General features: G+C 41.8%; 1 long non-coding RNA gene across 5 annotated transcripts in view; it reads right to left on the reverse strand.

Annotated features, from left to right (window-relative positions):
* LOC126263059 (uncharacterized) overlaps window positions 1–16,163 on the reverse strand; it is a 498,584-nt gene that overhangs the window by 313,454 nt on the left and 168,967 nt on the right. The window lies entirely within an intron of this gene.

Here is a 16,163-nt window from a genome sequence, read left to right on the forward strand (position 1 = left end):
CTTATGCCACGGCAAACTGGCTGACACTGACGGCGGCGGTGCACAAATGCTGCGCAGCTAGCGCCATTCGACGGCCAACACCGCGGTTCCTGGTGTGTCCGCTGTGCCGTGCGTGTGATCATTGCTTGTACAGCCCTCTCGCAGTGTCCGGAGCAAGTATGGTGGGTCTGACACACCGGTGTCAATGTGTTCTTTTTTCCATTTCCAGGAGTGTATATATATCACATCAGTTGACAGCATAGCTGGATACGCAGATAACGTGTCAGCACTCCAACCATCAACTGCCAACTAACTGGAGAAAAAACATAATGACAGCTGTAGGTGCATTATTTTGTCACAATACGGAATATTGCGTCTGGCCATGAGTCATGATGGGACAGCAGTCTGCCTTTGGCTCCGTGTCGCATTTCCGTGTCTGTTGTTGTTTGTCGCGCCACCGCGCTAGTGTTGAGTGTCAGAGTTACGTTCCTGATGTCCGATGGGTCTTCCGTATCGGAAAGCCACGATCAAGCTCCAGTTTGACGCAACATACTCTAGACTGAAGTCCCACGAAAGAGAGAGATTTTTACAAGACTTGATACACGTTGACCCAAACAGGTGCTCGGTATGCACTTGTCTGTCGTTTTCAGCGTCGTATATATTAAGTTCACTGATAATGAGCCTTGTGACAAAAATCTCAGAGGCTCGTAGCTAAGTTACGGGTCCTGCCAATCTGACGGAAACATGGATGTGGTAAAACTTGAACGTACTGGACTGAGAATACAAAATGGACACGTGTTTGAGCTACCATTTGAAGTTCCAGAGAATTTGGTCACCCTGTCCTTAAGGATGTGCGACAGGCCCGTATTGAACTGCACTGACATATACCTTCGTATCTTACGATCGCTGGTTGAAGAGCGATAATTAATCAACCGAGGATCTGCCCCGAATGTGAATAGGTAGAACATGTACGTACAGAATACCTGAAACGCCGTCTGGTGCAGACCGTCGATTGTGACCTCTATGCCGATTATATATGTTGCGGCGGCGAGACGGAAGACGACATCTGTGTGTGACGACCCTTCTTTGTTGGTGCACGGCTTGGAGACCCCTGCAACAGTTCTAGAGGAGCCCCCAGCGTCTTCTAGCGCCAATGCCTGTGTTGGTAGGACATAGAGATGCAGGTTGCGTTTCAGGACCCTGAAGATACACCGATGTCGTTGGCCGCGTGTGCGTTGATGGCGGACGACGCCTAGGCCATCATCACCTACATCAGCTGCTTCCTATCTCTTCGCACTGAAGACGCTTCACACAAAAACTACTGTCCCTTCGTAATACCAGTTACACCCCCTCTGACTTGATAGCAAAGGAATCATGGCTCGCCACGGTCAGTGTCAACGCCATTACTTCTGCTCTCAAAACACTTATGCAGCAAGATACATTACAAGCTGCTGATCTTAAGTTCCCCTAGGATTTCCGCAATGGAATGTACCATGCGTCTAGCTGCAACTAGCATTCCGCGTTCAAAGTCTGTTTGTTCCTGTTGTGCTACCATAATCACGTTGGAAACCTTTCCACTTGAAGCACTTGAGTTCAAATGACATCTCCGTAAACGCACTGCGCATTAATAATTTGTGTACGCGAGACTACCGTAATCTGTATACATGCATATCGCTAGCCATGGCTCTTGTCAACTCAGTGTATTTGCAGATGTAGATAATAAATTTCTTTAAGTAATAGCAATGTATTCAAATAAATGTGAAGCTTCCAAGAGGAAAATGAGAACAGCTATTTGCTATAATTCAAGCATAGAGATTCTTTTTGACAGTAGCAGATTTCGTTCTAATATCCATTTATATTTTTTTGCTAATACCGTGGACGCATTATGTTTCTATTAACTGTTTTTGCTTTGTTAATGTGTGCCTTTTCTTTTTCCACGTCCCTGAATGTTCTCCTTCTTTCCGTTATCTTCACGTGGAATGGTTAAATTCCCGCGTCTTGTCACATTTGCTGTAACACTGGCATTATGCGACTAGCAAATAAAGCGACGAGCAGTCAGGTCTCGGAGACGCGTGTCTCCTGGCGTGTTAGCAGATGGAGCACAGCAGAGATGCTGCAACGTGATAAACGACTGATGAGAAAAACTACGGGTTTCATAAAACTTCTTTTATGTACCAAAATGACTGTTGGCTGGGTAATTTATCAAATGGTAATCATACTGGATATTCTAGAACTGTTAAATCACACTACAATAAAAAATTCACTTCATGTACATATAATCTAGCAAAGTTATTTCGCTGTTGGATTTGTGCTGTGGATCTGCGCACGCTAACGGTTGTTGGTTATCTCTTCCAGCCTCTGTGACCGGAGCTAGTATGACCGTAAGTCTGCTCCAGGGCGCACGTGGCTGGGATGGGCAGCTCGTCTGCCTAAGCTATGGCGTGGTGTGAGGTCCGCTGCAAGTTGTTCGGTGGCAGAATGGCACACCTCAAGTGCCGACGATCAGAAGAAATTAGCGTTGCTGTCTACGTTGGTGCTGAGCAATGCACCTGATGGGCTGGAGCAGGTAGCACTCAAAGAGTCTAAAAGGAAAACTCTACAGTCAGGCAGGTTATCAGTCAACGTCGACAACCTGGGAGGGCCGTCACGCGTGGCATCAAGTAAATACACAACAGATCTCACTGTGTATCATATGGGCGACACACACGTAAAGAAGAAAGCTTTCGTTTGCATTTCTTCTCTTATTTTCTGTATTGGCATCACGGGTACATGGTGGTGATGGTGTTACTGTAGTACTTGCTGAATGCATTGTTATCACACAGATTTTTCAGGAGAGTCGTAATCAGTAAAAGCAAAGGAAACAGACGTCAGGTATGTTACAGAGCAGAGTGTGTAGATGTGTTGCAACGTGGCAGCCACTCGCAAGTTAACTAACTTTGAGCGTGTCTCACACCGTATCGGAGATTACAAAAGAACTGGGGGTTGCCCAGGTCAACAATAATAAGGCTGGCCCTCAATATCTCAGGGACAAAGTTACCACAAGCGTAAAACTCAGCACAGGACGGCCGTAGGTGTGTGACATACGGACGTCAGTTCGTCTCCGTAGATGCTTACGGCGAGAAGGACGTCTCCAGTGAGTCAGCCACGACGTGTTTTAATACTGGCAACGGGAACCCATTCTGTCAGGACTACATAGAGTTAAATACACCGGAAAGACCTCAACAGCCGACAACAGCCTCTTGTGACGGTGCCTTGCCGTATCTTGACACCTCTTATTGTAAAAGTAGAGAACAGTACGTTAACGACTACAAAATATCCATAAATGAAAATTCGACCACTTCTCAGAAAACGGCATATTTTACCATTTTAAGTTAGGTATATTTCGCTTTCATATGGAAAACATTCACATAGGCTTCCAAGCGACCTGTGGTTGTGAATGAAGGCTCCATGAAAGCTCTGGACTATGTAAACATTATTGTGGGCCACCTACATCCCTTCTAATTTGGCCGCGCAGGGTGGCAGTGCGGTGTGAGTCGTCTTCTCACAATTCGAGCGGCTCTCCCCCCTGTGAGGTCTGAGTCCTCCCTCGGGCAGGAGTGTGTGTGTGTTGTCCTTAAAATAAGTTAGTTTGCGTTAGATTAAGTAGTGTGTAAGCCTACGGACCGATGACCTCAGCCGTTTGGTCCCACAGGAACTTACCACCTTCAAGTTTGATATATTCCTTAACAGTGATGTCACCTTCTACCAGCGTAATTCTCCGTGTCACAAAGCCAGGCTACTACTACAGTGGATCGATTAGCGTCATGGTAAACTTATGTCAATGTCTTGGAGTGGAATTCGCCTAAAGTGACTCCTATCGAGCGCATGCTCCATGTCAACAAACCACCGGCCCGTAACTTTTGGGAATTTCCTAACCTGCACAAAGAGAGCTGGTATCATATACCTCAGGGAAGACTATTAACGATATGTGGAATCTACGAAACGCAAATTGGCTGCTGTGTGACGTTAAAAAGGTGAACAAACACGCTTCTAAGCAGGTGAGTCGCTCATCATTGCAGGTGTAATTAAAAAATTTGGGTTGCAGACATCCACAAATCGCGCAAAAACAGCACGGTGTAATCCAACCGGTGAGCATTTTCCGCACTCGTGTCATAATACGAACAAATTACAGCTGGTGGAGACTTCAGTATAGCTAACCTGCCAACCTGTAGAGAATTTTAGGATATCGTTCCGCTTCAGTGATACGAGCATTATAACTGTAGATCAAACAAATCATATACCACACGGTCACTCTCATAGCGATCGTAAAGTAGAGAATAGTGACAGTGAAGAAGAGAACAGTTACATTAATTCGAGGTGGTCAACTCTGCGTTGATAGCCTTCTGCCCAAGCTTAAAAGATCTCAATATACGTCATACAGACATATGCAGAAAAGGAATGTCATGCCTAATGACGTCCAGAAACTAGAATCAAGCAACTGCAATGCCCTATAAGTAAACTGTTATTATATCCAATGACGGAATATGTCCATCGATGGAGTCCCAAAATTCACTTGCAAACTTTCTGTGATTTGGTACGTTACACATACTGCAAGTTGTAAGTCACATCTTACACACTGAAGAGCCAAAGAAACGGGTACACCTGCTTCATATCATTTAGGGCCCCTAAGAGCACGCAGAAGTGCCGCAACACGACGTGGCGTGGACTCGAATAATGTCTGAATTAAAGCTGGAGGGAGCAGACACCATGAATCCTGCAGGGCTGTCCATAAATTCGTAAGAGTATGTGTTATGATGACGAACGAATCGTCGTCAATGTGAAAGGATGGTGGCCGATGCTAAATGGAAACATACAAATCTCTTCTTTGCACATACAACAGGTTTGTCAGTGAAGTCGATTAGGAGCTGGCGGCATCGTCTGGGTCTACAACGAGTAAAATAATTAGAGGTCGTTGGTAAAAAGTAATATATTGTACTTAAATGATGGTACAGGAGTCTTCATAGTCAGGAGGAGTATAGTTACAAACAGAGAGCTATAGAGGCATCACATAGGCCATACTTTAACTGAGCGCCTTGTTACAGGTTGCTTCCTATCAGCTGAAGCCTATACTACTTTCCTACTTGACGTCCCGAGCAAGAGTGGACGAGCACTCGCTATAGATTTGTTACAAGCCGCGGAGCTTCCAGCGATACTAGTACGGAACTCGGTCGATAACTACAACCGCTAACAAGTGGGGTATCGAACGTTGATACCACAGTATGAGGGGGTGAAGATCTGTACTAAACAGCACGTTGCAAGGCATCCCAAATATGTTCAATAATGTTCATGTATGGGGAGTTTCGTGGCCATCGGAAGTGCTTAAACTGAAAGAATGTTCCTGGAACCACTCTGTAGCAATTCTGTACGTTTGGAGTGTCGCATTGTCCTGTTGTAATTGCCCAAATCTGTCGGAATGTATAACGGACATGACTGTGCAGGTGATCAGACAAGATACTTACGTACGTGTCACCTGTCAGAGTCGTATTTGGACGTATCATGTGCCCATATCAATCCAAAAGCAAATGCTCCACGGAATTACAAATCCTCCACCAGCTTGTATAGTCCCTGCTGACATGCAGGGCCCATGGATTCATGAGGTTGTCTCCAGACCTGTACACGTCCAGCTGCACGGTACAATTTGAATCGAGACTCCTCCGACCATGTTTCCAGTCGTCAACAGTCCAATGTCGGTGTTGACTGGCCCTGGTGACTCATAAAGCTTCGTGTCGCGCAGTCATCATGGGTACACGAGTGAACTTTCCGCTCCGCAAGCCCATATCGATGATGTTTCATTGAATGGTTCGCACGCTAACATTAGTTGATGGCCCAGTACTGAAATCTGCAGCAATTAGCGGAAGGGTCACACTTCTGTCATGTTGAACGATTTTCTTCAGTCGACGTTGGTCCCATTCTTGGAGGATCTTTTCCGACGGCACCGAAGTTGACGTTTTGATGTTTTACCGGATTCCTGATATTCACGGTACACTCGTTAAATGGTCGTACCGGAAAATGCCCACTTCGTCGCTGGCTCAGAGGTGCTGTATCCCATCGCTCGTGCGCCTACTATAACACCACGTTCAAACTTACTTCAGTCTTGATAACCTGCCATTGTAGCGGCAGTAATCGATCTAACAACTGCACCAGTTTGTGTATGTTTGTGTGGGAGGTTTTCACACTTGCTAGGAGGCCACAAGGGTATGGGGAGTTTCTTGTGGAGAATGTATAGTGTAATTCTGGCAAGTGTTGTTCAGAGAAATTAATAACTGCCACGATGGATGTTTTGTGGATCTAAGAAGGAAAATAAAAATAATTTCTATTCAGTATAAGGCAATTTATTTGCTATCCTGCGACCACCGCCTCAGACCTTTTCTGGGTGCACAAAAACAGGTCTACGATCAACTTAAGTTCATTTCCTAGATACCTATCCAGCCTGCATATTAAAAGGAGGACAGGAGATACTGCAGAAAATATTGAAATCAGCCATATTAGTGAAAATGCTACTGTGAGTTTCGTCGCTATAATACCACTTGCCTAACCTGAAACCGTATGTGTAGATGTATGAGGAGAAACAGAGCCTCGGTCATTATTTGATTACTTCTCAGTTTTGATGTTAGAATCGATGCTGGAAATAACCTCGTGCCGAGAACAATGGACAAATGAAGATATAGAAATAAATAAACTTGTTGATGAAATATCACAATAGAAGACCGAATTCCATGGTAAATCCGATGAGCGTGAAGTGTCATTATCACAGTAAAATGAGTTTTATTAGCAGTAGGTTCAGTACGAAAAATCTGAATCTGAAACTTCTAATTTCGTCCGAGGGCAGAATCTAGAACTTGTAGTGTCAAACAAAAGAGCATTGACAGTTCGAATGGTATAAAAAAAATATTTTGTGGTGTACAAAGTCATTGAACAAACCCTGAAACAAAATTTAATGACGTCAGCGAAGTGGTACACGTTTGGACCGATAATATCGCGAAACGTGATCACACAATTTTGAAGAATGAGATTAATACAATATTCCACAAACGGAGTAGCGAACTTGTTGTTTCCACACCCGAACTTATTACTGATGGCAACATAAATTGTGGAACTTTTCTGGAATTCAGTCCAGGTAATGGCATGCATGCAATATTTTTTCAACAATTTCGATGTGCTATCACTAGTATCCGTATACACGGTCAGAAAAAAGAACTGTTTAAAGGATGGAGCCAAACCTGATGAGGTAGCGAAGCATCGGAAAACTATGAAGCTATCAGAGAGTTAGATTACAGCTTTCTTTAAGAAATATTGGTCACATTTCTACCAGTCGGGTATCAAATCTTCACTTCTGTCACCACCAAACGACTCATGGTGTAACGAAACAGTGTAAGAATATTTACAAAGAGGTTAGAACATTCGCACACACACGTTTTCGATGGTCGAGCAAACGATCATGAGTTTACAGAAATTTAAAATTTACGTATTGTTGTTTCCTCCCAATCCCCTTCCCCAACTCCTCCAGTCCAGTTGCTTTACGTGTTGAACATTGCGCTCCAGTCCTACTGGTTTCGGATATGAGGCCATCCCGCTTCGTCGTCAAATTTCTCGGATCCTTACTGTATAATTAGAGACTCAATTAACACACCCATTCCTTATCTCTATAATTTATTATTTAGTTTACCTTTCTTATCGCAATAACTATTATAAAATGTGACTGGTATAATGAAACATGGCTGTCCAAGAGAAATCTACCAGTATCAGTGTCCCAGTGGATATAATCCAGTGTAAAATGACGGGAAACTAAAAATATTCAACTAAAATAGCTTGCATATTGGTAAAGGTTTCTCGAGTGTCAAGCCGGGTGGTAGCGTATATACACTGCGACGTTTCGGGAAGTGCCATACTAGACAACTTCGCTAGCAAGCCTACAGTCACATATACGACGGCTTGCGTATTGTTCCTTCTTCTTCATCTTTTTCTGTACTCCTTGAATTAGGGAATGTCACTTACTCCGGCTTCAAAACATATCTGACTCTCGTTTCTTTCATTTTCTCAGATATTCTCTTTCTTTAGGCCTATAAAGAAATGAATGCTCTTCTGGGGATCCTCGCCTTATACATTCGATCACCATGCTTTCTCCAAACATTTATATAGTTTACAAGTTTTATTTCGAAGAATTTGATCCTAGTCCTTCCATTAATTTTCCATTTATAATTTTATCTGAAAAGGTAGATCCTTCTAGTATTCTCAAGAGCTCATTTCGGCAGCAGGATCTTGTTTTTGCAAGCTTCCGTTAACGTCCATGTATCAGATACATGGAGAAACGCCCTCAGAGCCATTAATTTGTAGAAATTCATTCCCCTTTCTCTCTTCTCTTTAGTTTTTCGGCTTCTATTCATTGTATTGCATATTTTCTGGAACACGAGTAATTTGGTTTCTCTTTACTTTTCATATTCCTAACTGACGTATGCGCCTAAGTATTTATAATAAGTGGCTTGTTCTAATACAATTTATCTGATTACAACTTCTATTCTGACAGTATATTTACCTTTGAAAGCAATTGTTTTTGTCTTATTTGAGGAATATTTAAAATTGTAGTTGTCATATAGTTTCTTTGCAGCTCACCTTCAGTTTTGCTTATTATATTCTGGTCATCAGCAAATTATCTCTTGAGGTGCGAAAGTGGCACGTGTGCAGGATCGCTACTTTCTGAAACCTATTTGTTCTTCTATCACGAAAGGTCTATGATAGCTAAAATTCTTTAACGTATTATTGTGTACTGTGTATCAAACCGGGGATCTGGAAACGGCGGAGAGCCTTCGTCACGCCATGGCCCTTAGTGGTATTTCCTTATTACGTAAACTACGGAAAATACATCTTCACAAGAGTAATTTGTCCTACATTCTAAAGTATATATACTTGTTGTCCATCTGCTTTACCCTTAAGCAGATTTTTAGTAAGGAAACATGCTTGACGGACTTACTGATTCCATAAAAGCACAGACTGATTGTGGAGCTGCCATTTTAAGGCCTTGTAGAATTTTTAATTTAGGCATCCTTCCGTAAAGTTTCCAACCCAGTGCAATCAAAAGTTACGGACGTTTACGTCACACATTTTAATACTCGTCAAGTCAGTCACCAAAATCTATACGGTAGGTGGCCTAGAACCATGAAATTCTGTAAGAAGCAAGGTTTCGCAGTACAACCAAAAGAAAGAAAACCAGAACCTATAAATATGTAGCTGTATCACACGAAAAAGATTTTAGTCATTTGTTATCCTATCTATCTGTCCATCCATCTGTCAAGACCACTTATATTCTGGAGCGAGTAGACGTATAAAGTTCCAATTTATGTCACATGCTAAGTTCTACCGACACTTGGCGGTGTAATAACTGCAAGCTTTTAAGACAATGCAACATAAAGCTACATCCATTTACTACACATATTATGATACTCGCAAACTCACTCATCAGAAAGCTCAGGATAACTCTCGTTAGCGGAGAATCACGAAATTTTTCAATAAGCAAAGTTTCTCAATAGAAACAAAGGAAAATAACTCCAAAACTAGAAATTTGTAACTACATGATACATTTCGTTTTTGTAATTTTTTTTCAGACTGTCTTGTCTGTTTGTCGGTATGTTAAGGCACTTTTCCCCGGAATGGTTAGATTATCAAGTTCAAATTTATGCCCAATACTAAGATCTATGTCCTATTGGCATTATAATGAACGTCAACTTCTGACTCAATACAGTCAGACGGTATGGTCATACATATAACATATTTTGATACTAGCAGACTCACTCATCGAAAGTCACAGGGCTCTTCCCGTTGACCTACAACGATGAAATTTGGTACTAAATAGGGTTTAACAGTACAACTAAAGGGAAAAGTCCTAAAATTATTAATTTCTGATTATATCACTTCAAAAAATTTTTCTTTTGTCATTTGTTATTTGACGTCAAACATGAAGTTAAAACAATGAATAGCTCTGCATTGCCGAACGGGGAAGCCGGGTGGTCTGAGGCGTATTGTCACGGTTCTCACGGCTCACCCCGTCGGAGGCTCGAGTCCCCCTCGGGCGTGGGTGTGTGTGTTGTGATTAGGGTAAGTTAGTGTAAGTTAGATTAACTAGTGCATAAGCCTAGGGACCGATGACCTGATGACCTAAGCAGTTTGGTCCCATAGTCCTTACCACAAATTTCCAAATTTCCAGTTCTGTATTCGGACTAAGTGTGTCGCAACGGTAAAAGCCAAAGATCACGCAAGGAATGATCCTTTTAGCTCAAATGAGGCGTTTTGGAATTTATCCATCATCAGATACAGACGAGCGATTACTGCACATGGATATGGCGTTTCAGGTCGGGAAACGCCGTATCTATGTGCACTAATCACTCATTGATAACTGGCGATGGATACATTCTGAAACGCATTGTATGAGCAACAAAACCCTTCTTTGCCTGTTGTTTGACTTCTACCATCACAACCAAATCAGCGTGAATAGAAAGCTGTTGATTATAATAATAATGGTCACCTGCCTTCTGCACGACTTTGTCACATTTATATCACTGAAATTAAAATACCGTCGAAAACCTTGGCATCTCTAGGCTGATACCTTGCCGGTATCAACGTAGATAATAGGCAAAATTGATCGAGGTACTCGATTTCAGAAATGGACGAACTGTTTATAGATATAATTAAGTTTCGTACGGAACCTCCTGTGCTCGAGTCCCACTCGGAACTGTTCCACTTTTTATTAAAAACTCATGTATTTTAGATTGCCATGCAGTTTCCTCTTAACATACAGAGATGCATTTACAATTTCAAATGCTACAATATTCCATTACAAACTCCTACGAGGTGTTCGAACCAAGATTTTACTTGCTAAACATATGAAAATTACAGAATCGTCAGACAGGTGACGGTAACTGTCAACAGATGTATTGGGTATCGAATCGTAACTGATATTAGAGGGTTTGCAGCAAAATAATCAAAACTATAGGCACATATAACACACATCTTCTTGAGTAAACATAAATAAGTCTTTCCCACCATGTTCCTATACACAGAACTGAAGTTTCCACCACTACGGCAAACGAAAAGTTGTTGAATGTGCTACATCGCATAACATTGTGCGGCAATTTACAACACAACAGGAGCATTTGGCATGGGGTACTCTGTAAAAAAGGTACTGTTTATTTGTGTGAATAATAATGAACACCCCATGGGGTTACAAAAAGCAGCTTAATACAAGACTCTTTAGGCAGGAACTCATATTTCAGGGAATTTTATACGATCATTATGACAAGCAACGTGTGTTTGTTTTTTATATACACAGTGTTATTCTACGCTCCAAAAACATTTGCTTACGATGGAAACTTGGTAATGTATATTTAGTTAAGTATCAGCCGAGGTATCCTTTTAATGCATGTGTCACTCCCAAGTGAACACAAAGTTCCATTCAGACGATTGAACAACAGAAGTTAAGAAAAACGTAATGCCAATCCACTCTTAACATCGAAAAGTATCCTAGCGTGGGGGATTGATATACTGTATGGATGATTTGGATAGGAGTTTCAGCCAAACTAAGACAAGACTCTTAACAATACAAGGATTATAATTTAGAAATTGAAGTAACATTGTTTACTTTGGTACTAAGATCAAGCAAATTTTCCATTTACAACTGAGATATGTTATATACTTTTACATAAAGTTAAGCAACCCGCCTGTGGCAAGTAACTACTGTACATACAGTGGAGAGAGTGCCATGGGATGAAAATCAGTAAAACAGTGCAAAAATATTTCGGAAAGCCCTCCCAAGTAGGGAAGAATGACCATCATCGTAGAATAAGAAAAATCTGAACTCACATGGAAAGTTTTAGTAGTTGTTTTTTCTTTGTCCATTGTAGTAGGAAATTTTTAGTATCGTAACTTTATTAATGTGTAGATATGTGCTGTCATCCCTCTTCTATACTGTTGCATAATATGTTGACAGCATGTGCTTACATCGTTAATGCGATCCACACAGTATGTAACTTGACGTACTTTCGCTACCTGAGACACTGTAGACAGAGAGCTATTTACTGCATGGATACTCAACTTTACAGGAACGATGTTAAGTCTGTGTACTACAGGATTTGATTTGTTACTAGTTTTAGTGTCATGACTTGTCATTATGCACTGGTACTGGTACGGCGACTTAGGGTTGTACACGACCATCAGTTTATCAGTTTGCATTACAGTTGCAGACAGTCAGCATGGTCGTGGTGAGCAGGGCTTTAATCGTAAAGCTTTTTTGAAAGCCACAGCAACGGTCCTGCGGTTTTTCACAAGTATCGACACATTATAGGAATGTGGGGAGGTCCTGCGGTTTAATAACATGATTTGGAAGGTCGAAGTAACTTCCAGGCCGATAACCAACTGTGCCACAAAATGTTGAGGATGTTACTGTTGCCATGGCTGAGATTCCTGGATACAAAGGGCGATCTTCAAACAGTACACAAGTTGTGGTCACGACAGTTGAACTTTCCATGGTCTATCATTCGAAAAGTGCTGTAAAGAACAGTGAAATGGTATCTCCTGTGTAGATCCAGGCAGTCAGGGATGGAGATAGTCGTCACATTGAGAAACGTTACCAACCTGGAACGGAAACATGGTACGCAATTAACAATTGTTACCTTTTCAGTGGGACTAAAACACGTTTCTTTCATTGGTTTACTCGTCATTTCACTTCCACATGTCCTTACAAACGTATCCACAAGCTTTCATTGTTGTAGAATCACTGATTTTTCATGGGGACCTCTCAAATAGCGAGAGTTTCACTAAAACCACCATGCATAGCTTTGAATGTTTCATCATTCCTTTATTAAAGTAGAGATATGTTGTATCACCTACCACTTATACTGTTGCGCGTTATTGTTAGACGGCATGTGCTTACATCATTCATTCGACCTATGCATTACGTAATTTAATGTATAACTTCGAATATTTCCTCTTTCCTCTATGACAACAAATATTTGTAGTTTCACATCTTCTGATATGTAGTTCTTCTCTGTATACTGCTTTTTCTAACTGTATCTATAAATCATTGCATTATTGCAAAAGCCGGAAGTTTAGGGGATTCTGATGTACGGTTGCAGAGAACGAATTATAATTGTTACCTTATGGAGAGTTCGTGTAACAGCGGAATTGGATATTTTCTACTGCTGCCTCGAATACTTACGAACTGACTTATCCAATGGTAAACCCCTAGCGGAACTGACTATTTTCTGTGTGTTTGCACATTGCAGGCACCCCCAGCGGCTGGGTTAGACTTCTGAGGTGGATCCGCCCATGCCAGATCAAGATTGGAGCTCAGACACGAAGTCACCTGCATTAGGTCTACACATGAAAGTTCGGCTTCTAGAACATTATTTACATGTTTTTCATACATGTTAGATCTTTAGAGTATATAAGACATTTTGATAGCTGCAGTTAATTGGTAATCTGTGTTATCAGCATACGAGAATAAAATGTGTACTATCTTCGTTAGTTAGCTATGGAGCTAGATTTTGTACGAATCAGTGAGCATAAAGCTGCATTTAATATAGATGAAAACAAGACACGTGCCTACGATGTGCTAACTAACGCTGTATCACATTCTACCTCTCCAAAATCCTGTGTTTTACTGCACATAATGGGTGGCTTTAACGTCTGGTATTGTGTTGATAGACGTTTTCTGGATAGACATTTAGAAAATGAGGAAGAAGTGAACCCGCCAACACTTTGTACATATTCTGGCTGGGTGAGACAACGCATTTCACTATTGAATGTCAAATAAACCAAACTACACCTGGTAAACTAAAGACAATGAAACTCATTATTCTTCTACAAAAACTTTATTAATTATTGCATAATCATTTACACAACAAAATATGAAAACATATCTGGATTTTAGTAGGGAATCGGCAGTTACCGTAAATGCTGATGGAAAGGGGATTCACATTGATGTACTTAAATGAAACGAGACATTCCAGCATGTTATGTCCATAATAAGATTTATAAACATCCAATTCAATTTGGATCATCTTAAAGAAAGTTTGGTTTTTCAACTATCAACATTTTTGGACAGGACATTGCCCATTTTGTTATTCCACTGGCCTTTAGCGCAAAGTATCATAAACAGCTGCGACCGGAATTTGCAATTGAATCTGTGAGGCTTTAAATGTGTACCGTAGACATAAGAAGGAGGTGACGCCACGTATGTGTACAGTAACAGAGGAAACAACTCTTAAAATAGTTCAGGTGTGTGTCAGGTCACCGTGTGAAAAGATGTTGTACAAAATAATGGTGGGTTCCAGGCGCAATACAAAGCAATGTACGATTATTACTAACTTAAACGAAGGACGTTACTGTGCAATGAACACTGATTACATGCTCTTGATAGAAGATAGAAGCCTGTGTTATGCACGTGTTACTAGTTGCTGCCTTGCAGCCGGTTCAGAAAGTGGATACAATAAAAATTATAACATTATCACAGGTCCATTATCTCTCTTCGTTTGGACCTAAAAAACCGATGGCAGAATGATGCTGTGAGACCACTGCTTGTAATATCGAGTAACACCATGCTGTTTGGATGCGCACACACTATAACAGGATAGGCGACTCACGGAACAGCGCTGCACGCCATACAGTGGGCAAATCAGACACTGCCTCAGGTTAACGGTGTGTTGGCTTCCAAACATTAGCTCTTCCTGCGGATTTTTCACAGTTCATATGCTTCAATGTGTGACTTTTTTTTTTGATCAATTTGGTATGATGCGTCCCGCCACGAATTCCTCTCCTGTGCCAACTTCTTCATTTCAGAAAAGCACTTGGGACCTACGTCCTCAATTATTTGCTGGATGCATTGCGATCTCTATCTTCCTGCCTCTAAAGCTCCTTCTAGTACCATGGAAGTCATTCCCTCATGTCTTAACAGATGTTCTATCATCCTGTCCCTTCTCACTATCAGTGTTTTCCACATATTCCTTTCCTCTCCGATTCTGTACAGAGCTTCCTCATTTGTTACCTTACCAGGCCACCTAATTTCTGATTGAACATCATCTATCTCTTCTGCCGGCCGTGGTGGCCGAGCGGTTCTAGGCGCTACAGTCTGTAACCGCGCGAACGCTACGGTCGCAGGTTCGAATCCTGCCTCAGGCATGGATGTGTGTGTGATGTCCTTAGGTTAGTTAGGTTTAAGTAGTTCTAAGTTCTAGGGGACTGATGACCTTAGAAGTTAAGTCCCATAGTGCTCAGAGCCATTTTTTTATCACTTCTGCCTTATTTGATCTTAAGTCTTCCAAAGCTCTGTTACATTGTGACTCTAAAACTGGATCCCCTGCCTCTTCTTTAACGACTCCTGTTTCTTCCTCTACCACGTCTACTGAGAAGTCCTATCCCTCACTGAGACCTTCAAAGTACTCTTTCACCTCTCCGCTTTCTCATCTGCAAGAATATATGAACACAACAATAATGAACATTAGACTTAAACTAAACGAAGCTGCGCTGTTTTAAACGTGCACGATCTGATGAAAATTATACACAGACTCTGTGTAATGCGGAACTGACGACTGGATGTGACGCCAGTCTAAGTGGTCAGTTGTCGGGAGGGCAGCAGTAGCAGTATAGTGGTTCACTCAGGAGTACTCGGTGACATAGAACGAGCACTAGTCACTGTATGTCACTGGAGTTACCAATCTATCAGGGACGTCCCAACGCGCTTACAGCTACCTAACTCGACTGTTAGTTATGTTAATTTGAAGTGGAAATGTGAAGAAACAACCACAGCAAACAAAGACCAGGTAGAACGTACTTAACTGACGGACAGGCAACGTAGATCATTGCGGAAGGTGGTTGTAGAAAATCGCATGAGATGAGCGGAAGGCATCACTCTTGAGTTTGAAACTGCTACCAGGAAAGTAGCAACCGTAGGGGGTTAAAAGGTATGTGTGCCTCAGCCACACGTTTCTGTAATCAGTGGTAAGGCATGGTTGAAGTGTTGCAGGGAGCGACTCCAGTGGAGAGTGGATGACTCGAGAGAAGTACAGATGACTCAGGATATACTCGATGGGAAAGCGATGGAAGTGATTGCCTGGTGAACGTTACCTGCCGTCATGTGTAGTGCCAACAATGAAGAACAG

Source organism: Schistocerca nitens, chromosome 6, assembly GCF_023898315.1.
Source record: "Schistocerca nitens isolate TAMUIC-IGC-003100 chromosome 6, iqSchNite1.1, whole genome shotgun sequence".
NCBI lineage: Eukaryota > Metazoa > Arthropoda > Insecta > Orthoptera > Acrididae > Schistocerca > Schistocerca nitens.